Consider the following 27,881-nt stretch of genomic DNA (forward strand, 5'->3'; position numbering starts at 1 on the left):
TAAAGTTTTTATGAAATCACAAATCATAGCACTAAAACTCTCTAGGCTTCAAAACCCAGAGTATACCTGGTCTTGAACTTACTTTAAAACAGAAAAGATGACATATGTACAATATCTGAGCTACCAATTTTATTCTGAAGTGAAAAATGAAGATGAACAAAAAATCATCAGCATGTGTTATTGACACATTCATAAAACTCTCCCTTCTGTTCCAACTGTTCAAGGTGCTAAAAGTTTTACCCCTAAGCCTCATCATAGTACCATTTTCCAGTTTACGTTTGAATTCTTAAATTAGCTCCTGCAACCTACCTTTTGACAATTCAGCCACCTCCAGCAGAGTTTAGTAAAGCACATCTTACCCCTCAGAACCAAGAACAAGCATACCAAGTAGTCAGTGTCCTAAGAGCATAAGGACTGCCAGCGAAGCCATTTAAACAGGAGGATAGGGCGCCTGGGTGGCTCAGTCGGTTAAGCGACTGCCTTCGGCTCAGGTCGTGATCCTGGAGTCCCGGGATCGAGTCCCACATCGAGCTCCCTGCTCGGCAGGGAGTCTGCTTCTCCCTCTGACCCTCCCCCCTCTCATGTACTCGCTCTGTCTCATTCTCTCTCTCTCAAATAAATCTTTAAAAAAAATAAAATAAAAAATAAACAGGAGGATAGCTAGCGTTGGTTTAATGGATTTCAAAACAAAGGCTATGGAAGTGTCACAACGGAGTTGGACGTTACATACAAATGGACCTTTTGTGAAGAAATGCAGATCCATTCACAGTAGGTCTGGGTTGGGGCTTGAGACTCTGCAGGTCTCTCCATCTCCTTGGTGATGCTGAAGCTCTCAGTCCATGGACCACCCTTGGAGCCAAAAAGATGTAGCAGAGAGCTTTTGGGAAAAGACTGCCCGTCTAGCCAAGCCAATCAGTACAATTCATGGGCTGTCTGAGCCAGCAACCTCCACAACCAACTGTAAAACTTGTCATCCTAACTAGGGATAGACTTCCCTTACCTCTGAACCCTATTGTAGGCTTTGTCCTTTCCTCTCTGAGAGTGAATATTCCCATCTATAGAAAACTGGAAAGTTTTACAGTCACGGACAATGTTGCTCCTAAATCCACATGTGGAAGGAGTTCAGTTAGTGTAATGTTCCTGCCCTGTTCTGCCCTGTTACTCACTCCACCCAGGAAAAATAAAGTGATTAATGGGTTCTGTAAATTTGGGAAGAACTAGCTGGGCAAGGACTGGGGTAAGGTAAGTGGCACTTAATTTAAGACAATCAGTAACAGTGCCCCTTCGAGCCATACTGGAGCCTGAGGCAAAGGGAAAAGTCAGGAATACCAACCCTATCTTGTCAGTTGTTTTATATATATATAAAACACACATATATATATTATACACACACATATAAAATACATTATATGTAATACATTATATGTAATATATTATCTATATTTTTTGTTCATTATAATATATATATTTGTTCAATGGCTCATAACCAGAAAGAGGAAAAAAAGGCATGAATACAGGCGCCTGGGTGGCTCAGTTGGTTAAGCGACTGCCTTTGGCTCAGGTCATGATCCTGGAGTCCCGGGATCGAGTCCCGCATCGGGCTCCCTGCTCAGCAGGGAGTCTGCTTCTCCCTCTGACCCTCCCCCCTCCCATGTGCTCTCTCTCTCCTCTCATCCTCTCTCTCAAATAAATAAATAAAATCTTTAAAAAAAAAAAAAAAGGCATGAATACTCATAATGGTTAACGGCCAATGCGGAACATATGCTGACCCCGCCAGAGCACAGTCCTGCAGGCCCGAGCCCCCGTGAGCCGGGCATTTACCCTTCAGGTGTGGGACCGCAGGGGACGTCGACAGAATCATCCAGAAAGGACTGCGGTGGCTGCAGCAACCCAAAGAAGCATATGGGGTTTGGGGAAGTAGTTTTTCACAAACCATTTCAGGAGAATATATTTTAACAACCAGTTCAGCCACTCCTAATAGCACTCTTGAAAAGGAATTATTTTTTTTTAAGATCTTTTATTTATTTGAGACAGAGAGCGAGAGCAAGCAGACAAGCGCACAAGTTTGAGGGGGGGAGGAGAGGCAGAGGGAGAGGGAGAACAGACCCCCCGATGAGCAGGGAGCCCACACGGGGCTCGATCCCAGAACCCTGAGATCACGACCCGAGCCGAAGTCAGACACTTAACTGACTGAGCCACCCAGGCGCCCTGAAAAGGAGTTATTCTTTATTGGGCCCTCTTAAAACTGTAAATCTATTATACGAAGCAACAAACCATGAGAAATCAGCAAGGAGTAACATCTGCAGGAGCAAAACACTCGTAGAGTAACCTGAGCTTCTGCCATGAGCAAGGTAGCTGGCACTTCGGTTCAATCATAGGTCGGACGTTTTTCCATGCTGGAGGTTTGCAGCCTCTATCCTGCAACCAGCTCACTTTTTCAGTGAGGATGATGGTTTTAAATAGCACAGACGGGGCAAGAAACTTTAAGCTTAAGACCATACATCCTTTTGATCTGAGTAGGAAATTCCAGCTCAGGGCAACTCTATCCATTGGTAAGTGGCCATTTCCACGGAAGGAGGACTGCGCAAGTCCATAACTGGAAGAAAACAAGGCCTGGGCTGCACATCTAAAATAAAGCCATGTGGCCCTTGGCACAAGCAAAGGCTTTTAGCAGTCAGCCTTTTCACGCAGGCCACACGGATATACCTTGAACTACCCCCCTGGCAGGTGGGGGCAGACAGCAGAAGCTTCACGTGAGCCCAGCGAGACAGCAGAGAGCCGGGCGGCAGGCACCAGGGAGAGACACACCCGCACTCCAGGCAACAACGTCTTTACAGGTCCTCGAGGACACTGGTGGTCAACACAGTATTTTTGGCTTTAAAACAGCAAAGCAGATTTCTGTGTGCCCTACAGAAAACTACAATGTTCCCAGCTTTCAGTTGTTAATGATAGATCTGATAGGCAATGCTAGGCTAGGAAGTCACCCAAATTCCACTCTGTATTTGAGGACAAGAAGGTACTGGTGGGGGGGCGCCTGGGTGGCTTAGTCCTTAAGCATCGACCTTCGGCTCAGGTCATGATCCCAGAGTCCTGGAATCGAGCCCCGCATCGGGCTCCCTGTTCCGCGGGAAGCCTGCTTCTCCCTCTCCCACTCCCCCTTGCTTGTATTCCCTCTCTCGCTGTGTCTCTCTCTGTCAAATAAATAAAATCTTTAAAAAAAAAAAAAAGGTACTGATGGATGGAGAAGCTGGAATCCACGTGGTCTTTCCAAGGACTCAAGAATCACAATACCATGCGCGGGAATGTGCACACCCCTATACAACAAAGTGTCCCCAAGAAGCTCTTGATTGGATTGTTACATATTAGAGATCAATCTTCCGCAGGAGTCGGGTTTCTTAGCTGTAAGTACACCCAGAGCAAGAGGCAGTAGAAGTAGCTCTTGGGGCAGAAACTGAAAATGGCTGCGGGTCCAAGAGTGAAAGGTGTGGCACGAGGCAGGGGCCCGGCTCAGCGGTCTTCAGGAGCACAATCAACCCCGTTCAAAGAATGTACTTTTTCCCTGCTTACTATTTCAGGGTTAGGGGATTGGGTTGTTTTCAAAATGTGCCTCGGGGGCAAAGGGAAGGGGAGAAGACTATTCTGTGATCACCTCTGTCCTCTTCACACAGGGGGTGCTGAGAACTAGCACAACCTCAGAGATTGCAAAAGGCAGCCCTTCCTGTGAAGCAGCCTGGACTATAGCTTCCAGGACAACAAACCACCACCCAGGCTTCAAGAATACTTTAGCCTGACAGGACCTGGTAAAGATATGCTTATTGGAATTTATTGTTTTTTTACCTTGAAGTCTCCAGAAAGTCAGCTCAAGGAGGGCAGGCAGGATTTTTTTGTTGTTGTTGGGGGTGGGGGGGGGGGGGTTATGCACCAAAATATCCCCAATGATTAGAAGAGTACCCAGAGTGGGTTTTCAATAAGCACTTTTGAATTAATGAATGTATGAAAGGGCCAAGAGAATTTTAGTTTGAATTTTTTTGTTTGTTTGTTTTTTAAGACAGAGAGAGTGTAGAGTGAATGAGAGAGAGAGCAAGCACACTAGCGGCGGTGGGGGGGACACCAAGGAAGTGGGAGAAGCAGACTCCCCACTGAGCAGGGAGCCCGATGCGGGGCTCGATCCCAGGACCCTGAGATCACGACCTGAGCCGAAGGCAGACGCTTAACCAACTGAGCCACCCAGGCGCCCTATTTTGAACTTTTAACTCCTTTGGATTTTGACGTATTTGGACTTGAACTTGCAAAGTTAAACATCCTACAATTAAACTTCTACTGTCACATTCCCAGGGAAAAATTATGTTCAAACTTAGGCATCACTATGTTCCTGGCACGTTTGTCATTGGATCTCACTACACACCTCTAAAAAGCTATGCAAGACAACATGGCTGTAGATCATTTGAGACTGAAAAGAGGAAAGCAAATTTAAGCCCTGGGCACAGAGTGGCCTTGGAATTGATGTCATTAACTGCCAGAGCCTTCAGTCATTATCTCCACTGCCAGTCAGAAGTGAGAGAAGAGTACCCAAAGGGACTGTGGTTTCACTGGGAAGCAACCTCTTGAACAGGAGGCACTGGCTAACCATGAGCCAACTTGCAAGCAGGATATGTGAAGAGAACAAGAAGTAGGGATGTTTCAGGTGAAGGCTTCTTCCCCCACACCTGATGCTTCTTTTAGTAGGGGAGTTCAGTATATCCTTCTTTGCTTCAATCTGACCTTTTTATCCTGCCTAAAGAAGTGCAGTCATGTATCTGAATAGAAAATTTGGGAAGAATAAACAGACCAAGCTTGGCTGAGCACCACCCCCCCCCAACTGTCTTGTTGGGGAGAAGTCAGCCCATGGGGACCATGGGAGCACACAGAAGTACTCTGCACCTCCAAGAGCAGCCCTGTGGTAACTGGGAGGACCAAATTCTGGGGTGTGCTGTTAAGGAGCTCCTTGATCTCTCACACCAAGCTATCACCTCCCAAATAGCCTTCAACAGAGATGACTTGATTGTTCAAAGGCCAGATACCTTACTCTGTCCTATTTCTCCACTGGGCCAGAACCTAGATTGAGAAGAGGGGTATTACTTATTAGACGGGGTCAGTGAGTTTTACATAGTTTTATCTTTCTTTGATTCTTACCTTAAATCTACAACTTGTCTACTTTTTTTATTTTGGTAAAATCTGCATAAGATTCATTATTTTTAATTGTACTTAATGCTATCTAATGGTACATTAACAATACTGTGCAATCACCATCCATCTCCAGAATTTTTCATGTGAAATGAAATTCTGTACTCATTAAACAATAACCTCCCATTCTCTCACCCCACCCCTACCCACCACCATTCTACCATTGTCTCTATGAATTTGACTACTCTTTAGAGGAATCATACAATTATTTTGTCCTTTTGTGACCATCTTCTCTCACTCAACATAAGGTTCATCTATGTTGTATCATGTGTCAGTATTTCCTTCCATTTTAAGGCTGAATAATATTTCATTGTATGTATATGCCACATTGTTTATCCATTCATGCATTGATGGATACTTAGATTACTTCCACCCCTTGGCTATTGTGAATAATGTTGCTATGAACATCAGTGGATGGTTATCGCCAAAACCCTGCTCACAATTCTTTTGGGTATATACCCAAAGTGGAATTACTAGACCATATGGTAATTTTATGTTTAATTTTTTGAGGAATCACAACTATTTTCCACAGCATCTGTACCACTGTAGATCCCCACCGGCAATGCAAAGTTCCAATTTATTTACATCTACATCAACACTTGTTTTAATATAATAGCCACCCTACTATTTGTGATGTGGTATCTCCTGGTGGTTTTGACTTAAGTTTGCTTAAGGATTCCTGATGCTGAGCATCTTTTCAGGTACTTAACGGCCATTTTCGTATCTTCTTTAGAGAAATGTCTATTCAAGTCCTTTGCCCATTTTTTAATTAATCTTTGTTATTGTTATTTAGTCCACTTTGTAAAAGTCATTATTTCGGGGATTATTTTCCTCCTCTCTGGGAAGTAGGATGGACTTAAAATAGTACACTGGAGCAGAGCTATTTTTCAACTCCTGTTATGGGTTGAACTGTTTCTCCCAGAAAGATATGTTGACATCCAACCCCCAGCACTTATGAATGTCACTGATGTAATCAAGTTAAGATAAGGACACTGGGGAGGGCCCTAATCCAGTATGACAACAGTCCTTATAGAAAGAGAAGAAACTGAGGAATACCATGGGAAGACATAGACACACCGGGCAGCTGGCCTCGTGAAGGCAGGGCAGAGACTGGAGTCATGCTGACAAGCCAGCAAATGTGAGGAAAAGGCGAAAAACATCCTCCCCTGGAAGCTTCAGAGGGAGCACAGCCCTGCAGACACCTTGATTTTGAGCTTCCAGTCTTCAGAACTGGGAGAACAAATCTCTGTTGTTTTACACCACCCATTTTGTGGTGCTTTGTTACAAACTAGCACAACTCCCTTCATAGAAAATTAGTGCATTGTTCAAGTCCTTTTATGAATTGGTTGTTTAGAATTCAGAACACAGTTTCCATTATTTAAAAAAAAAAAAAAAAATTACACTTAAACAATTGTTCGGATCCCAGAGAGCCTCTACACGACATTTTAACCCACAATGGAACATGACTACTGCCCAGGAGTACTGCCATTTCCCCCAGAATTATAGGAACTACAGCCAGCATTGCATATGGGGCCCTAAAGGCCAGAAACCACATCTCCTCTGGCTGCAGCCATGGTCCCTAGTCAATCCTTTCTCCTCTAATGGGCTGAGTGAGCAGTAATTACTCTTCCCCAACCCCCTCAGAGAAGGTGATTTCTTGCTCTAGGTTGCCCGGATGGTGAGAAGATCTCCATCCATGCTCCCCTCACCCACACCTGTACCCAGCTGCACAGGCAGTGACAAGAAAGATTAGATTCCCTCCAGAGCTCTCCCGCTCTCACCACTTGTAAAGGCAGCAAAAGTTAAAACAGTCCTTCATTTCAAAGATAAGCATCAGTGGGGGGAAAAAAATGAGGTGAAAATCTTGGTAGAAATTCCGAAGTATCTTTACCTTGGGAGATGCCTACATGGGTAGCAACAAATAGTTCAAATGCCTGGCACTATTAGAAATTAATAGAGATTTACCTTTTTTTTTATTATAAATATGATGCTAGTTTGGATCCTTAAATGCTAGAGGGGTGAAGATCTCAAAGCACCAACACTTACCCTCTACCCCTCAGGATAGGCGCAGAGCAAAATCCACCAGGAACTTCAATGGTTTAATGCAAATGCCCAGGGGTTTTGGCTGGGAGCCCTGCTCATACCCATGGTCAACCACAGAGTCAGGCTGATGGAGTCTTCATCTCAACAAAAACCTCCACCATCTCCAGACACTGGGAAAGGACCACAGCCAAGTGCCCACTCACTCAAAGCTCCTGCCAAGCCGTGACACATACTACTCGTGCTCACCATTCACCAAAGCAGGCCACAGGACAATACTCAATCTCAGCAAAGTTGGAAAGCACCATCTTACCACTTGCCCAGTGGTGGGCAAACTGGAAATATTTGTGCCGAGCATTAAGGTGGTATAAGAATTCCTTTCCACTATAGGTGGGAAAATCAGGAATGGGAAATCTCACTAAAATGAAGTCAGGAGGTCTTGGTAGGGGGAGATCTCATGCCCTACTGCCATAGACCCTACAGGAAGAGACATACGTGACCTTGCATGCATGTACTACTCTACCACGCCAGCCAGAGGAAGAGTGGCTTTCCCCATTCCTGGGACAACAGGTCAGCCAAGAAGAAACCACCACACTTTGAACACCCAGTTTCCTCTAATGGACTTTCATTCAGTTCTGAACAGCCTTCCCAACGGACCCCTTTTCCCCTTAAAAAAGTGGGTCTCTCCTTTGTTCCCTGGACTTGCCTACAGTTTTGACACCGCTTGTTTCTCCTGGATTGCAATTCTCTTTTATTCCCAAATAGACCCATCTTTTGCTGGTAAAAATAACTGGCAGTTTTACTTTTAAGGTTAACATGGGGTAATTATGTCAATATTCGGTATATGGCACATCACACCAAAATAGGATCTTTGCTAAAATCTGCCTTGAGTGACACTACAGTTCTTCTGCCCAAACTATACCTCTTCAGCTGAAATCACTTATCAGGGATTCGCAGTCTTCAGGGAAGAAAAAGGAAAAAAAACATAAAAAGTAAGTGAAGGCTTCTATCTGTCACCAGTATCTGATTGCTTTCAAAATATAAGGTGATTGTAGTGACCAGTAATTGTGGGAGAGACTGGCTGGTCACCAAAATCCATTTCCTTTTTTTTTTTTTTGTCCCCCTGGTACACAGACAACGTTTTCCTACCTCTCCTGCAGGTAAATGCCATGTGTTCGGCCAATAGAATGTAAGCAGACACTGCATGTACCCCTTCTAGGCCTGGACCATAAAACTCACATAGAATCCTCCCTAGGTTCTCCCTCCTTACGTAGCTTGACCCAGATGAACCAGGTAGAACCACAGGATCGAAGATGCCTGGATCCCTGAATCACTGCTTGGAGGATTATTGTCCACCAATCAGAATTACCAATTCTGGACTCCAAGAGAACAAGAATTAAATTAGTATTTGAGCCTATTTTTTAAGAGGGTTTTTTTGGGGGGTGGTGGGGAGGCAAGGGGGAGAAGCAAATTATATTTTTAAATAATACCTAACTACCTTGAAAGAAAAGAGTAATCATTAAGAACTCCATCATCTTAGTCATCTCATTTTGGCAAAAGAAAAGATTCCTTAATCAGCACTTCCTAAATAGGAAAAAAACCGTAAGATCTACAAATTCTTGAGGATACAAAGAGTAGCTCATTCCATTTGCCCTGTCCTCTTATACTGAATGTCCAGACATACGGGCTAGTAACATCTAAAAACAGGAAAAAAGGTAATTTCTGTGTACTTGCACTGATATGGAAGAAAATCATACCCATCAAACAGTAATTCATAATGCATCTCCTACACACTGAAAAACCTCCTTGTTCCTTTTTTATTTTCTTAAATCCTCTTAAGTTTGCTTCTTCCAAGAAAGCTTCATGTTAATCTAGTCCAAGGGTTGGCAAACTGTTTTCAGGAAGGGCCCAACAGTAAGTATGTCAGGCTTTATGCTCCATAAGGTCTCGGTTGCATTTATTCAACTCAGGGATTGTGGAAAAAAAGCTGCCCCAGACCATTAGTAAGTGAATGAGCATGGGCATGTCCCAATTAACAACTTAAAAAAACAAAACAAAACAAAACAAACACAGGCAGTGGGCCAGAACTGGCCCTCAGGCCACAGTATGCTGACCTTCGCTCTAGTCCCTTCTCTACTGCATCAACATGAGCAATCACCTGCACTATACCCTCATTTAAAAATATATTTCTTGGGCGTCTGGGTGGCTCAGTCGTTAAGCATCTGCCTTCGGCTCAGGTCATGATCCCAGAGTCCTGGGATCTAGCCCCGCATCTCGCTTCCTGCTCTGCGGGAAGCCTGCTTCTCCCTCTCCCACTCCCCCTGCTTGTGTTCCTGCTCTCGCTCTCTGTCAAATAAATAAAATCTTTAAAAATAAATAAATAAATAAATATTTCTATTTTTTTTTTCTTGACTCAGCAAAGTGAATTAATGCAAAAACAGTGTAGTCTCAACTCTTTGGGTACGGTCAATATTGATCTTGATTAAGACACCCAATCCTAAAACCAGGTACCACAAGGCTCCTAATTTGCCTAGTAACAAACATGAAAAATATCACTAAAAATTGGTTCCTGGTTTTCACAAATCCTCCCCATCAATTCTCAGAAGTTATACTATGTGATAAAATCATCATATAGTATTAGTGAAGAGATATTAGTGCTAGCATTTGTGGAAAAAAGCCTAATTCTGACTTTAGAGGCAATATGAGAAGAGTTGAAACGAGGCGCCATTTTAGTGAATTTATTCAAGTTTGGTATAGATGTTCAAGACCATAAAACTGAAAGCATATTTTATTAGCAAAAACAAATTTTTTTAGATTTTATTTGTCAGAGAGAGAGACACACACACACACAACCAGAGAGAGCAGGAGAGGGAGAAGTAGGCTCCCGCTGAGCAAGGAACCCGATGCGGGGCTCGATCCCAGGACCCTGGGATCATGACCTGAGCCAAAGGCAGACACTTAACTGACTGAGCCACCCAGGCATCCCAGCAAAAACAAATTTTATCAGTATCTGCAATTTTAAGGACAAGATCAGAAACTTGGCAACTGATGGGTGATTCAGTGTCCCCAGAGTACCACACGCAAGGACACCCAGTACGCAAGTAATCCCCTTCCTTGATTAGACACGGAAGAAATGTGAAAATGTATCAATCCCACCCATCCAAAGGCCACAAAGAGGCTCCATTCCTCCATTCAGCTTCCTTCTGCAGCTACAGCCTTCCTTGGGCTCCTGTGCCTCCAAATTCCTGTAACTTCTAATCTCACAGCAGCCCCTACAAGGCGCTTACCTATTATGCATCCTGCCCTTCTTCCCTGCTGACAGAAACCTGAGTTCATACAGGTGTCCACCCAGTCCATGTAATTTAGGGAAAAAACGCCACCCAGCTCAGGGGTACATTCTGACTGGTCTAAGCCAATCATGGAGGTCCTGATATTCCATCAGGTCCAGGAAAATCAGTCAACAGCTCAGGTCCTTAAGATTTATTATGTTTGCAAGAAGATGTTTTAATACTTCAGTTTAGAATTTCAATGGGTATAAATTTAACAATAAACATCAAAAGAGACTCCCACTTACACTCAAAGTTTCAACAAATTTTTTCATTTAAAACTCACCAACGGCTATGGAGGATTCAAATGCCAAACTTGACCTTGAGTATGATGGTAGTTTAGTGAGTGCAATGCACAGTCATACAAAAGTGATAAAGTTATGATAAAATGTTATGAACAAAATAGCACTTCCAGTTTCATTCTGTAACAAAAAATGGACAGTAATACCTTTCCCTATACTTCCTAAAACAGGAAGGTCCTCTTTCCACTTTTTGCCACAAGGTTAAAACAATATGCTGCAAGCATACTTATGCTTCCTAATTTTAAGTCATTATAATAAATTCAAATATTTGTATTCTTGCATTAAAAAAACTAAGAAAAAGAATTCAATAGTATATGACACTTTAACCACAAATCTCAATATTTGAAACCAGGAATGACTTACAGAGAGGTCAAACAAGGTCACAGAGAACATACCACAGGATGCAAGGCAGAACACCCCACAGAACCCCAGAATGACCCAGGAATTGGACACATGAACAACAGAAGGTGGAGAGAAATAGGGCCTCTACAGGGAGATCGCCTGTAACTCTAAGGATCCACTGGACATCCCGTCTCCCCCAGGTACCTACCAATACCCTGTATATTTAGACAACTACCCCCACTCGGTAAACAGCTATATAATCTCAGAAGAAACTGATTAGATGTCCCAACTTTAGAGCTACTAGTTCTAGGGGAGGCTGAGAGCAAGGCACGGGGGTGCATACAGGGAAATGTAATGAAATTCTTCTGCATACTGAATTGTGCGCCATTCCACAATAAGCTTATAATCAGGCTGATAGCCAGGCAAAATAGAAGAGGATCGTTCTTGGCAGAAACAAAATTGAGTCCAGAGAACTCAATCTTAAAAAGGAAGTAAAGCATCAACCTAATATTTGAGGACATTCTTTGATATGAAAGAAAACAAGAAAAAAATTTCTCAGAGAAAATTGAGGCCAGCAAGGAGGATCACTACTATCTTGAAAAAAATTTATCATATTCATGCAAAAGCAGGATGTTTTAAGTAATATAAGCAGAGAATAAGAATGCTCAGAAATTAACATGAAAGCTGTAATTAAAAATTTTAAAAGACATAGTTTAAGAATTTATGCAAAAGACACACACACCCAAAGAGTACAAAAGGAAAAGGGCTTTCTTTTCTTCTTTAATTAAGGGTTCATCCAAGAGATCCAGCATTCAACTGATACTGTTAACCGAACAAGGAAAAAAAAAATTCGTGGTAAGAAATAACCGAAGAAGTAATCCAAGAATTCTTCCTGGAGCTGAAGGACAAAGTCTCCAAAATAAAGAGGTGCACTCTTTGTTCTACACAATAAATGAACAAGATCTGACCACAGTGTATCACTGTGATATTTTAGAATAGCTAGATTATAACAACTAATAGCAGCCAATATGAATCTTATGCACAAAAAGCTTTTCTAAGTACTTTACATGAATTCTCGTATAATCCACAAACAACTGTTCAGTCACACAGTGCTTTTATCTTCATTGTACGCATGAGAACCTGAGGCATAAGAGTTTGATAATTTGCCATAGTTACGTAGCTAGGAAGTGACAAAGCTAAGCAGTCTGGTCTTGTACTCATCTTTTAACAACTACGCTGAAAAACATTCCAGAGGCCAAAAAAAAAAAAAAAAAAGGGACACACAGAAGACCAGATATCAGAATGACAAACTTTGCTACAATCCTGAAAGATAGAAGACAGAGCACTATCTTCAAATTTCTGAGAGAAACAGGGTTTTCAGACTGGAATTCCAATCCTGCCAAACCATGTATCAGATAGGAGTGCTGATAAAGGGATTTTTCAGGCAAAGAAAGCTTCAGTCTTAGCTCTTTCATGCTTTCTCAGGAATTTAAGAATGAAAGCCACCAGAATAAGGAATTAAGCCAGGTCTGAGTGTCATCCAGGAAACAGGAATTAAACCAGGTATGAGTGTCATCCAGGAAATAGGAATTAAACCAGGTATGAGTGTCATCCAGGAAATAGGAATTAAACCCAGTATGAGTGTCATCCAAGAGGACAAAGGAAAAAGGAATCCCCCGGCAACACCTGGGTGACCCTGTGTCCTACACCTGGATGGCAAACAGCCCGTTTGGCAGCAGGAAGTCAGAGGTCCAATAAGGATGTCTCCAGGAACAACAGAGAACTAGTACGCACTGGAAAGTTTCAACAATTGAAAAACAGAACGGAGAGAAATCTGAGTGTGCTTTTGGAGAATGTGAACTATTTCTGCCAAATATTCAAAGAAAACAAATAGGGGAAAAAATACAAAAAAAATTAAAATTGTATACTACTTGGGTCACAGAGACCCAATATTTACAGTCATTTTTATTTAATATATGGAAGTAAATAAAATTAGCGGAGAGGGAAAGACTGCCTCTGAGAGTAAAGGATGAGCTCTTCTTTTTTATAATCATTCTAGCAGTACTTGTCTTAACTCTGAGCATAGGGAACAAACTAAAGAATCAGGTAAAAGGATTATTTCAAACCTTCACTATCTATCTTGTTTCCTCCTTCCACAGAGAATCTTCTTACCAAATCAGGCTGCTCTTAGTTCCTCCTTACATCCTGAACAGGTTAGCTGTTCCTGGCCTGAAGCCAAGAGAGACCACCAACTGGGCTCCATGAAGAAACTACAAACTTGAGCTGCAAGTGGCCATTTTCTGAACCTGAAGGGAGTCACTTCTTCAGCTATTGCTCAGACTAGGAATCCTGGTTGGCTACTGGACCTTGCTCATTTTAAGCCAGTATTCATGCTTCAACATTTTTCTGCAACTAATTCTACCTACTTTGGGGGATGCCTATGGACCATCAGGTCACAAGTCAAATTCCGCTCTGATTATATGCCAAAGCTAAGAGGCTGTCTTGTAAAAACACATTCTAATATCAGAAACATTCCAGTGTGGAAACGTCTATTTTAGAAATGATCAAATACGGTAATTTATTAACACAAAACTGAACAAAGTCATTGAGTCTCAGGTTAGAGGAAGCCTTAAAAATGATCCATGGAATCTTAACACTAACCCAACATTAAATCCTTGCCGACCATAATCAACCAAATCTCTGACAACTCCAGAGAATGTACCGTGTTTCTAGGCAGTTCTTACTTTCCTGGTCTAGACATTCCCTGTCCAAAGTCATAAAGCATACTACAGTATTTTGGATTCAAAGTCTAGCCAAAGGAGACCAAACCTCAACTGGAGTGGCAAAAGACCAAACTTTATTTCTGTCTCATGGAGAAGTCTGCATAGGTTGTCCAGGATTAAGTGACCCAGCTGTCAGAAACCCCAGCTCCACCTTTCTCATTCCTCTGCTGTGCATGACCTCAACCTCTGGCCCAAAATAGCACCCTCTGCATTTTGCTGAGCAGGCTGTAAAGGCAACAAGTAGGGAAGCTACTTCCCTAACAGCACTCTATTCTCCAGGGTCGGTAGCCTAACCACATGGCCACACCTGTTTGCAAGGCAGGCTGGGAAACGGACACCAATACAGGCTGTACCCCACTCAAGACTCCATCAACATAAAAGAGGGGGGAAAACAGGGACTGAGAGGCAAATGGCCATCTCTGCCACACTCAACACAGACCCAATGCCCCCCTCCACAGATCACTGCTCTTCCCTGAAGAGAGAATGGGTTTGTACTTAGATCTCCATGATTATTTATTTACACTTTAACAGAGGTTTTCTAGAAACCAGGATGTCTCCAACTCAGATCTATATTCTGAAAGTGCTTGGCTAGATTTAGGGGAGAAGATGGTCCCTACATAGTTAAACCACAGATCCACTATTTATGACAACTGTGGTGGTGGGCTTGTAGACCTTAAGGAAAGCTCATGGATCACTGTGAACCATTCTGATAACAGAAAAAAATTAGTTTGTTTTCATAAAGATCATCAGTCACGCTCATTTAAGATTTTATTTGAGAGAGAGACAGAGAGAGTGAGAGAACACGAGCGTGGTGAGGGGCAGAGGGAGAAGCAGACTCCCTGCTGAGCAGGGAGTCCAACGCGGGGCTCGATCCCGGAACCCCAAGATCATGACCTGGGCTGAAGGCAGACGTTTAACTGACTGAGCCACCCAGGCACCCGAATCAAGCTCATTTTAAGTCTGGTTTTACTTATCGATGAAGAAAACTCTTTGAATGGTTCACATCTTACATGTGATTAATGACAGTTGGGCTTTTGGATCTTGGACCAGTTTGTATTCAATCAAAAACTGTGCACTGTTCAAATTACAAAACGAATACAACCAGGGAATACTGTCTGAAACATGTGTTTGATGTCGACCACATGCCGGGGCACAGTTAGGGGCCAGGGCTATTGTAGACTGGACTGGGAACACTTGCGTTTACAGCAAGGCAAGTGCCTCACTAGAGAAAAGATCCATATACAACAGAGGTAACCAACAGACCATGATTGAATGGAGATTTACGTGTGCCAAACGAAGTTGGGGGAAATATCAAATAGAGACAGAAAGACAGGCAATTCTATCAGAAGAGATCATACTGGCTCTGATGTTCGAAATGACCACACCGATTGGAAAGAGTAAGAAGCTCAAAGTGGCCGTGGGAGGGATCCAGGGCGGCAGTTGGGTAAGCTCAAGGTTCTGCATTCTATTCTGGGAACAACAGGAGTCTGCCAACACTGTTAAAATGGATACGAACACTTTGGCTTGGCTAAAGTGTGAAAGATGTCCCAATGAGGAAAGCCCAAGGGCAGCAAATTGCTGGGATGGACCTGAACACAGTGGTGGGAGGAGACGAAACCCCAGACAGAGCTTAAAGGCTCACCTCTGTGTTTTCTGCACGGAGCTGCAAAAAGCTTGGCAGACACTCAGTGCCCAACATACGAGTGTTAAATAAAACATTATTTCAAAAGACTGTTCCACTTATATTAATATTTTAAGAAGGAACTACAACAGACAGTACAGGAAAGCTGCATAAATATTCCCATGTTAGGTAGATACAAAAAGTAATTTATACTAAAAGCTTAAATCCAAGGGCTTTCTATGCTTTTTTCTTTAGTTTGTTTAAGCTAAAGGGTTTTTGTTTTCCCACTCCGAGCAATAATAAAGGAAAAGTTCAAAGAACAAATAAGGGATCTAGGTTAAAAGGCTTATTAAGCTTAGAGACAGATGCTATTTAGTTTAGTCATTCAAGGAAAGTAATTCACTTCTTTCTAAAACACCAAGACTTACGAGTTTTTAAGTGAAAATACCACTCAACTATGAACTCTATCAGAGAAACTTTGCTTATGCCATGGTAAACAATTAAAATTACCTCAAAAATGTATCATTCTCTTTCCTCAACCACCCTCAAAAGCACATGAGGTTTGTATTTAAAATATCTCTAAGGCCCTGCATTTTGCTAATTAGAATATTTTTGTAGGAACAATCGAGTGTTCCCAAGTATCCTAAAAGTAGATATAAGCCCCTCCCCTCCAAAAACAAAACAAAACAAAATACAAAGAAAACCACCCCAGTTATAAGACCACCAGCAGGTAACAAAGAGTGGCAGTGGACAGATGGCATACCAAAGTACTCAAAACTGATAACAAACATCCCAGAAAAAAGAATCCTCCAAGGGAAAAATAACTATTTTTACACGAGTAGAGATTAAACAATTAACTGATATTCTGTCTAAATCTTGTGGTAAATAAAATTTATTTTAAGCCTATGGTCGCATTTTTATGAGAACTGGCATTTCAAAACAGACTTACTCTGTTAACCATATAGTACAATCAGTCTTAGATAATTCACACTATGCAATTAAAAGCCTTTCAGGGCCCTAGAAAGAGTGAGGCCCCTAGCTGATTATGACAAAGACACCACCACTGAAGGAAAGCACCTACCTAGAGTCTACTTCAAGAGTCAACACAAGCAGTTTTAGGGTGGAGTCTTTGGGTTTTCCACATAAAGTATCATATCACTTGCAAAGAGTGAGAGTTTGACTTCTTAATCCAATCAAGAAATGGGGAGAAGAGATGAACAGACATTTCTCCAAAGAAGACACCCAAATGGCCAACAGACACATTAAAAAGTGCTCAATATCGCTAGGCATCATGGAAATCTAAATCAAAACCTCAATGAGATACCACCTCACACCAGTCAGAATGGTTAAAATTAACAAGTCAGGAAACGACAGATGTTGGCGAGGATGTGGAGAAAGGAGAACCCTCCTACACTGTTGGTGGGAATGCAAGTTGGTGCAACCACTCTGGAAAACAGTATGGCGGTTCCTCAAAAAGTTGAAAATAGGGCTACTGTACGACCCAGCAATTGCACTACTGGGTATTTACCCCAAAGATACAAATGTAGTGATCCGAAGGGGCACGTGCACCCCAATGTTTATAGCAGCAATGTCCACAATAGCCAAACTATGGAAAGAGCCTAGATGTCCATCAACAGATGAATGGATAAAGAAGATATAGTGTGTCTATATATAGACACACACACACACACACACACACACACACAGAGGAATATTATGCAGCCATCAAAAAATGAAATCTTGCCATTTGCAATAACGTGGATGGAACTAGAGTATTATGCTAAGCGAAATAAGTCAGTCAGAGAAAGACAATTATCATATGATCTCACTGATATGAGGAATTTGAGAAACAAGACAGAGGATCATAGGGGAAGGGAGGGAAAAATGAAACAAGATGAAACCAGAGGGGGAGACAAACAGTTAAGAGACTCTAAATCTCAGGAAACAAACTGAGGGTTCCTGGAGTAGAGCGGGGTGGGAGGGATGGGGCAGCTGGGTGATGAATGTTGCAAAGGGTATGTGCTATGGTGAGCGCTGTGAATTATGTAAGACTGATGAATCACAGACCTGTACCTCTGAAATAATACATTATGTTAATTTAAAAAAAAGTCAACACAAAACCAATTCACTGACCTACTGAGGCTCAAGAATTTTATTTGACAGAGAGAGGGAGAGAGACAGCGAGAGAGGGAACACAAGCAGGGGGAGTGGGAGAGGAAGAAGCAGGCTCCCCGCCGAGCAAGGAGCCCAATGTGGGGCTCACCATGACCTGAGCCGAAGGCAGACGCTTAACGACTGAGCCACCCAGGCACCCTGAGGCTCAAGAATTCTGATTCCTGGACTTTATTCCAAAAATCTACTTTTATTCCAAGATTTTCTGGCTTCAGAATTTCCTAAAACCTCAAAACCAGCATGTGGACGACCCCACATGTTCACAAATTCTTAAAACCGCATTCCTGCAAGCTTAGTAATTTCACTAAGTAAAATGTTTCAACATTTGCCTTTTACAAACAATTATGTTTCAGGACATCCTATATTCTTTAAACATATCATAAGATAGCATCAGTAAGTGTTCTCCCAATCCTCCTATCTTGTTGCTAAGGTAGTGTGAAAGGCAAATTGCCAGGTTAAACATACTCAAAGCATTTTAAATACTCAAGTAGTTCTAAGTTTTCTTCTACCCCTCCCTCCCATTCTGCCTCATTCACTTACGCAGGAGCCTCCCCCTCTGCCTCAGAGCTATAACCAAAACACTAACCATCTGGGTATTTCAGATGTACATAGTAAACTAAAGTACATATAATTTTCTTTTTTTTTAAGATTTTATTTATTTATTTGAGAGAGACAGAGAGAGCACAAGTAGGCAGAGAGGCCGGCAGAGGGAGAGGGAGAAGCAGACTCTCCACCGAGCAGGGAGCCCGACGTGGGGCTCGATCCCAGGACCCTGGGATCATGACCTGAGCCGAAGGCAGCCGCTTAACCGACTGAGCCACCCAGGCGCCCCTAATTTTCTATCATACTCCATGCTACTGCATACGTAACCATAAAACGACCATAGTCCGTTTTAACAACATATAAACTTTTTTACATGTTGCTTAGAGTTTTGGTATTTGACAACATAAGCACAAAATACGGCACACCACACTTAACTCTCTTCCTCTCCAAAAGATAAGAGTGTACTCACATTTGCTCATAATGATCTTTGCATTTTTACATATTCTAGAATTTATGCGGAAGTAGGGATGTTTTAATATAAATAACACAAAATCTAAGCAGATGAAAAGTATGTAAGATTTTAAAAGTAGCTTATTTAAAAAAAATTATCACTTTTAAAACTTAACTCTGGAGTTTTTGCTTAATTTAAATGCCCTCAATCAGTTGTATCAAGGTAATTTACCTGCATTCTTCAGAATATTAAGATCAACAGCTGTGAAATTGAGAGGTCTTATTCAAGTTATTTGTCCCAAAATAAAATAGTTTGTGGCTGTACATAAGAAACTGTCTTTTTCATAGAGCAGAAACTGCAAGCAGACTAAAAGAAATCCCAACACCAGACCATTCAATGAATCCTCTCAGGAGACCACGGTTATTCAAAGACCAGCTGGGTCTTGTAGCAGTAATACAGCTGAGTGTAATGCCTTCTCCCCATCCCCAAACTAAAGAATTTTCCTTGGACTCTTTGCCAACAAAACATCACAGACTTGTCTGAAGCTTAAAGGAGGAAAACTTGTACAGAGACGTTTCTTGGTTATATTGTACATCACTTACAGTAAGACTGAAAACACAACAAAAACACAAAGTTCTGTACAGCAAGCAACTTACTGGTCTATCCAGACCATCTCTGCAAATAGGAGGGACTTTGACTTGTCAGATTAAATCAGCATTCACCATTGCTGGGTGACTGCTTCTTAATTAAAGAACCCAGGGCGCCTGGGTGGCTCAGACGGTTAAGCGTCTGCCTTCGGCTCAGGTCATGATCCCAGGGTCCTGGGATCGAGTCCCGCATCGGGCTCCCTGCTCCTTGGGAGCCTGCTTCTCCCTCTGCTTCTCTCTCTCTCTCTGTCTCTCATGAATAAATAAATAAAATCTTTAAAAAAAAAAAAAAAAGAACCCAGAATATTCCAGTGACTTGGGCGCCTGGGTGGCTCAGTCGTTAGCGTCTGCCTTCGGCTCAGGTCATGATCCCAGGGTCCTGGGATCGAGCCCCGCATCGGGCTCCCTGCTTCTCCCTCTCCCACTCCCCCTGCTTGTTCCTGCTCTCACTATGTCTCTCTCTGTCAAATAAATAAAATCTTAAAAAAAAAAAAAAAAGAATATTCCAGTGACTTGAATTAAAAAAAAAAAGTTTAGAAGGAAACATCTTAGGTATGTATCTACATCACAATAGGAATCCTTATTAATCTATGTACAATTTGATTTCTCATTTTCTATCAGTGTAGGAATAGTGCTTCCTATACTAAAAATTCTGACGATTTTCATAGCCTTTAAACTCAGGAAATTCTGAGTGCTCACAGATTATCAAATGATTTATGTATAAAGGACCTATGTATAAATTTGCTTCATAATTATTTAAATATTTATAATCATCTTGGGAATCTTATCTAAATACCAAAATATTAAAAATATTTACGCTCCAATGGAGTAAAACCCACTCTTTACAGATTGTACTTTTTGGATCAACATTTCTTTCATAGAAACTGAAATCGGAAGATTTAGAAATCATTTAATCAGCATTTTGGACCAGCGCTACCGCTCTTTACATTATGAGTAACTGGGGTCACTGAAGCTGTGACTTCTCCCCATAGTCAATACAGGCTCTAAAAATGAATGCCTTTCAAATCCCAACAACAAGTTGTCCCATGCAGAGACCCGAAATACATGCTGACAAGTCTTGCAGGGACTGCACATGACAAGTCTACACAAGACATGGCAAGTCTACACATGAGGTCAAACACTCCAACCGTGGGACTCCGGTGCAAACCTATTCGTGCTGGAGCCTGCACACTGACCCACCCCGCAGCCCCTGCATGAACGGGTCCTCCTGCAACCCCACGCACGTCACACATGACCCTGAGCTCTACTGCTGGGGTGCATGGTTCCCCAACGGAGAAGCAGGTGATTCCCAAAGTTCATTTGGAAATGTATTTTAACTCAAAATTCATTTTCCTAGAGCAATGCTATTGTTAAGGACTACATCAATTCTCTGGAAATAAAACGCTACTTTTGTTAACAAAAATAATTTTCCAATTCTCCTGGAAACGGGGCCCAGTCATGGAAGAGGGGCTAACACGGATGATGGACGCCTCTCCCAGCGCTCAGAGCGTTCGAGTTCATTCTACCCAACCTTATTCTGTGAAAAAACCAGTGGTCCCGGGAGTAAGTTAGGATTTCTAGTAGCGCCTCTGTGGCCTGACTCTAGGGGTCACCGTTCACACCGCATTCTACAGAAAAGCAGCCCAGCAGTACCATTTACTTAAATTAAAAAGGATGCTAACAGTGCCCTTAGAATCCTGAAGTAGAGCAGCCCTGAGGACTTCCAAGTTCATACAGCTGCTTAGAGACAGAACCAGGATCACAACTCTATTTTCAGCTGTTCTTTAATGGTGCATTTAGGATATAAGCAAATTTGTATCCTCTTTAACACCATGCATTCAGTTATCTTAGGGGAAATGGCACGGAGTTACAGATGAATCCTGCAGTGAGAACATCAAATGTACTAAAAGGAAAACCTGCACACACTAGAGACAAACCTACAGAAAACAACTTGTTTAAAAAAAAAAAAAAGACACCAAAGGCCTGCTATACCTATGCAACATATTAAATAGTCTGTCCCAAAGCTGCAGATGAAAACAAGAGTCAATATTTACCTTGCATTACCCAAATCCCTCTTGTTCTTTATCTTCCAGTGACTACACCACAAAGGAGATAAAGTGATTCATAATTATGTCTGCCATGTGCATCCACTGAGAATAATTATCTGGTCCTGAGGCCAGCTTCATCTGCATTACTGTCATACAAGGAAAGCACTGTGGCCACCATCGCTGATGCCAATTAGGATAAGGAGCAGGACATTCAGTCCTCTACTGGGTCTCAAGACAGATTACGTTTTTCTACAAGGATAACGTAGGCCCCAAACCAAACACCCTATGTTCCACATTTTTTAAGCCGGTATCTCTCAATGATAAAGATGATCTAGGCATGAAAACATCTGATTACTCAATGGAGTAAAGAACCAGAGCAGTGCTCCCAATTCCTGAAACTGCACAACCACTTGCCAATCATCACAAATAATCAAAGGGAGAGAAGTAGAAAGGAAAAACAAAAAAAAATCAACACAGGTCTTTGAAAAAGTAGTGGCAGGGAACTATGAAGATTATAGTACAAGACTGCTTAATCCATGTTAGAGAAAAAAATCTCAAAAAGAGATTCAACCTCCAAAAATACATTCCTGAGAAAGGCTAACTACCGACTAGAAACTAAATCATTCTTCCAGTTCCCTAGGCATGTGCAGTACACACTCAGAACTTTCCCTCCTTTCTCCTGATTTGAAAAATTAACTTAGATTGAGAAACTTATCTCTTTATTCCCAGACATGTCAGTGAAGACCCAAGAGAAAAAAAGTTACACAATAAAATAAACAGGAAGACTAGAAATCCTCCCAGAAGCAAAAATAATAGTGAATTCAACATCACTGGAAATTAACATCTCTGAACCCAACTTTTACAACGTTTTAGGATGCCAGAGACCAAGTCCACGTGCAGCAGTGAGGGAAGGACCCGCAAGAGTTCAGCCTGCTCCAGTTATCACAGAGGCCTGGATGTGCTCTGAGGATTCCGGAAGCAAGTCAGAAGGCCCAGTGCTTGCATCAGTGCCCTTTCTGCACAAAGGAAAACTTAGGTAAGATGCTGCACTTTGATGTAGCACAAACAGGCAGAAGGGACTTTGAGGGAAAAACTCTCACATCTCCCTCATCACTTTGATTGGAGTCAACCAGGATGCAGACACCGTACCCACATACATGTGTATCAACAGCTACAATTTCCAAGATGGAAACTTAGGGGCAAAGCACACAATATGTAAGTGGGATTCAGATGTAAACCTGCTCATTCCAAAGCCCATGGTCTGACCCACTCCACAGCCCCTGCAACTATGTGTCCTCCTTCAACCCCAAGCACCTCGTCACACACCCTTATGCTATACTGCTGGGACAGGCAGTCCCCAACTTACAAGCACGTTATCCTCCAAAGCTCATTTGGAGATTTATTCTAACTCAAAATTCATTTTCCTAGAGAAATGCTAATGAGGATTAGGTTCCTAGGCTAGCCCCCAAACTAAAGTGTAGTACATCTCCCACTAAGATACGGACATACTATACGTATGTATAAAGACCAAGAAGTAGAACACTGGGTAGGGCATTGTGTCAATGGGGAAAAAACACAGTCAGGGAAGAGAATGATAGAAGCTACTTTGCTACCTGACCCTGGCCGCCATCATCTTCAGTCTCAGGAGTCAGAAGAGAGTGGAGGAAGGGGGGTGGGGGGCGGTGGAAAAAAAAAATGGGAGGAAGTTTCTGCCTTTCTAAAATATAAGGAGATGAAAGAGAAAGGAATCTCATTCTCCACTCTACCTCTTCCTCCTCCTCCCTTTACAATCCCAAACGAGACATAAGGCTTCAGGCCTTCCTCACTCCAGTTAGACAGGTGGTCTCCTACCTGGTCCACGTGCATGGAAGCACACAGCCAACCTGAAAACACCAAGAGCAAAATTTGGCTTCAACAGATAAAATCTGTCAGGGGCGCCTGGGTTGGTTAAGTGTCCAGCTCTTGGTTTCAGCACAGGTCTGATCTCAGGGTTGTGAGACTGAGCCCCATGTCAGACTCCACATTCAGTGGGGAGTCTGCTTGGGATTTTCCCTCTACCTCTGCCTCTCCCCCACACTCACACGCACATGCTCTCTCTCAAATAAATCTATCCTTTAAAAAAAAAAAAAAACCTGTCACTTTTTAACATCTTCCACCAAAACAAAAACTTTCCTCCCCACTTTCAATCTAACTTTCTTAATACACAATAAGAAAGCTAATATATAGGACTATGAAGTGAAACCAAGGAACAGAAAATTTAATTCAAAATGTTAACATCATGTGAAAAAGGACTTGAAAAGACATTTCTCCGGGGTGCCTGGGTGGCTCAGTTGGTTAAGCATCTGCCTTCAGCTCAGGTCATGATCCCAGGGTCCTGAGATTGAGTCCCGCATCAGGCTCCCCACTGAGCGGGGAGCCTGCTTCTCCCTCTGCCTGCCACTCCCCCTCTTTGTGCTCTCTCTTTCAAATAAAATAAAATCTAAAAAAAAAAAAAAGACATTTCTCCTAAGAACAAGTACAAATGGCTGATAAGTGCATGAAAAGATACTCAACATCAAAAGTCTTCCGGGAAATGCAAATCAAAACCATGAGATAGCATTTCACATCCATTAGCATGGCTAATATCAAAATGTTAGTGAGGATGTGAAGAAACAAACTCTCTCAAATTCACAGTCAGAATGTAAAATGATGCAGCAGCTGTGGAAAACGATCTGGTGGCTTCTCACAAAGTTAAATATAGAACTACCATACAACCTTGTATTCCACTCCTAGGTATGTACCCCAAAGGACCAAAAGCAGGGACTTGAACAGGTATTTGTACACCCATGTTCACAGCAGCATTATTCATAACCACAAGGTTGAAGCAATCCAAGTGTCCATCAACAGATGAATAAATATGGTACATAAATACAATGGAATATTATTCAGCCATAAAAAAGGAAGGAAATTCTGACTCATGCTACAAATAGATAAACTTTGAAAACATGCTAAATGAAATAAACCAGACCAAAAGGACAAATATGGTAGCAGTCCTCTTACTTGAGGTACCAAAATAGTCAAACTCATACAAACAGTAGAATAGAGGTTACCAGGGGCTGGTGGAAGATTGAATGGAAAATTAGCCTTTAATGAGTTCAAAGTTTCTGTTTGCGTTCATGGAAAATTCTGGAACTAGATTGTGGTGATGGTTACACAACATTATGAGCTAAGTTAATGCCACTGATCTGTATACTTAAAAATGGTTAAAACGGTAAATTTTATGTTATGTATATTTTACCACGAACAAATCAAAACCACAAACCAGAAGAGCTAGAGCTAATAGCATAACTTCATTGCAATCTCAACTTTCCCAATCTACAGAATAGGAGAAAAATACGGTATTAGGTATCTTAGAATTTGGGGCTGCCTTGTAACTATCTGGTATCTCAAATATTAAACCCACAAATGGAAGGGTCTACACTCTAGCATGCATCATCATGCTGACCACTGTGGTACAACCCAGCTGCCAGGGAGAAGCTCTTCTGAGTTAGACCATCACATACGAAGAATCCACTTATACACGTGAACAGATACCTTAACTTGGCAAGTTTCACTGTTAAAATCTTCATTAAAATTCTCATTGTATCAACATAAAGTCACGAAATAAATGATTTCAGAGAAGGGTAAGATTATGATAGTAACCAGAGTGCATTTGCTGACAAAGACTTTTATTTTTCTTTAGTTTCTTTTAATTTATTATTTTCATTATTATGTTCTATTAGCCAGCATATAGTACATCATTGGTTTTTGATGCAGTGTTCAACGATTCATCAGCTGTGCACAACACCCAGTGCCCATCACCACACGTGCCCCCCCCCATACCCATCACCCAGTTACCCCATTCCAACCCCCTCCCTTCTGTAACCCTCAGTTTGGTTCCCGGAGTCCGTCTCTCATGGTTTGTCTCCCTCTCTGATTCTTTCCCATTCAGTTTTCCCTCCCTTCCCCTGTGGTCCTCTGCACTATTCCTTACGTACCACATATGAGTTGTTTAAAATTAAGAAGGGGGCACTCGGATGCACAGGGGAACCTGCCGATAGTCACTGCCATAAAGCAGACTCCAGGTAAAGCAGCCCGGCCAGGCTAGGGGACTCCAGACTCCAGCTAGGACCTAAAACTCAAAGTGAGGACAAGATACATAACTCCACAATGGGTCACACAACTTAGGAACAGGTTTCTAGGCAGGCAGTCCATAGTTAAATCAAGGTACTGACGTTCCTACTGAACCATTTAGCACCCATATTGATATTATTTCCAGACAAAGACTGACACAACTACCTGTATATGGAACATTTCCACTCAAGGACCACTTAATAAGAAGCTCCTCCAGGGTTAAGTAAATCTCAACTTGACTGCATGGTTCCAAGAATAAGAGATGTCTAATAAACTGCCTTGTATTTACAGAAGTCTCAGACACGATGCTTAACATAAAGCAAGCATTCAATAAATGCTAATAGGTCAGATTTTCTTAGCTATCCATTAAACATCACTCAGAGGGGATGGATCAAAACCAAGAAGAGGTAAACAACTCTTTTTTGCTTGTGATGAAAACTTTTAAGATCTATTCTCTAAGCAACTTTTAAACATGCAATACAGTATCATCAATTATAGTCACTATGCCGTACATTACATCACCAGGACTTAGCTTGTAAAAATACAAAATGCTTCATGAAGTTGCGGGTCATCCTTGGGAAGGGGCCATGCTAATCCTTCTCTGTATTATTCTAATCTTAGTATATGAGCTGTGGAAACAGGTACCTAAATGATTTTTAATATGTAAATACAAATATAAAAAAATAGATACATGTAATACTCCCAACTCTCTCCTAAGACCATACTGTAATTACCCTTTTGAAAAGCAACTTGAATAGTCATAAAATGGATTTTGTGTAATCTTACTTTAAATGGTAACCTCTGAGTGTGGGATTAGTTTACAACAACCCTCTTTCTCTGAGAACATCTCCTTTTTACTGAGTTGGGCTCCACTGTATGAACAACAGTGAACTGTCCTGGTGTGGACGACTACCTCCAATGTGGTCAGATGGTCTCTCCCCCACCACTGGATTTGAAATAGCTAGTCAGGCAGAGTGTGTCTGTGGAAGTCCCGGGACTGGAAAACATAAATCCCAGCACTGTGGAGTTAGCCTCCTCCTGCCATGCACCCTGGAGCAGATGAAACAAGTCTCTGCAAAGAGAATGCTACCAAAGCCCCAAGAGAAGCAGAAATAACAACGAAGAAGAATGACCGACCTGACTTGGTTCTTAACAATGTCCTTGACGTTAACTTCTGAGAAATATTCCATACCCTTTTAACACCTATCCATTTTTTGCCCCAGTTAGCTTGAATTGATTTCTATTACTTTCAAATTAAGAGTCTTAAGCTGTTGCCAAGAATTTATCATAGGAACACTTTAGATGATGGTTAGCACATTTTCTACAACTGTGATGACTTAGAAACAATCTGAATGTCACCAAGGATTAGAAAATTAGAGTGACTCAATGAAATGCAACCATTTCAAAAATATGCAGTTTATAAAACTAGGCAAAATGTGTTTTAGTAGTATTACCATGCAAAACACATAGAAAAAAACATGGGAAAATGAAAACAGTAGACATGAATAGGGGTTTGTGGCTGTGGGTCACTATTGCTGTTTTAATTTCCTGTCTACTAATTAAGACCAGGAAGGAAAAGCTAATAAATCGCCAAAAACTAGAAACAACATAAATGTCCATCACCAGTGGTTGAATAAGAAAAACTGAAGGACATCCATACAATGAAATACCACTTGGCAAGAAAAAGGTAGACCGTTGATACAAACAACAGCTTGTGTGTTTGAGATACTTCTCTAAGTGAAAGATGCCAGACAGAAAAGGCAGGTAGTGCTCTTTACATAGTATCTGGAAGGGCAAAACCATGAAGAAAGACTGAGATCAGCATTTGCCTGGGAGTCAGGGGAGAAAGGCTGAAAGGGACACAAAGAAACCGCATGATAGAAATTTCTATTTTTTGATGGTGGCTGACGATATATTTGCCAAAGTTCAATGAACTGCCCACCTAAAAAGGCAATTTTTGCGGTAAGTAAAGGATACCTCAGCCAATCTGACTTAAAAATAAAGCCACTGAGCTTGAAAACCAAACCAAAGCTACTGAGGCACCTGTTTTCTAATACTGGGTGACATTCATTCAGATTTATTAGGTGCCCACATATGCCCAACACTCTGCTAAGCGCTACTACACAGTGAACAAAACAAACAACTATACAAACAGAAATTGTAGTCAATGAAGAAAATCACAGGCATTCCTGTTGCTATTATAGGGTGAAGGTCTCTGAGCAAGTCACGTG

The 27,881-nt window shown here is 41.8% G+C and overlaps 1 protein-coding gene and 1 non-coding gene across 4 annotated transcripts in view; both read right to left on the minus strand.

Moving 5' to 3' along the window:
• The window catches only part of MTUS1 (microtubule associated scaffold protein 1), a 167,632-nt gene that overhangs the window by 122,422 nt on the left and 17,329 nt on the right, over nt 1–27,881 (minus strand). The window lies entirely within an intron of this gene.
• LOC123849119 (U6 spliceosomal RNA) lies at nt 26,188–26,293 on the minus strand. Its single transcript, XR_006791957.1, has one exon. It is a non-coding gene; the product is annotated as a U6 spliceosomal RNA (small nuclear RNA).

This window comes from Mirounga angustirostris, unplaced genomic scaffold (genome assembly GCF_029215605.1).
Source record: "Mirounga angustirostris isolate CCGP_5_RB_7025 unplaced genomic scaffold, mMirAng1.0.hap1 SCAF_2, whole genome shotgun sequence".
NCBI lineage: Eukaryota > Metazoa > Chordata > Mammalia > Carnivora > Phocidae > Mirounga > Mirounga angustirostris.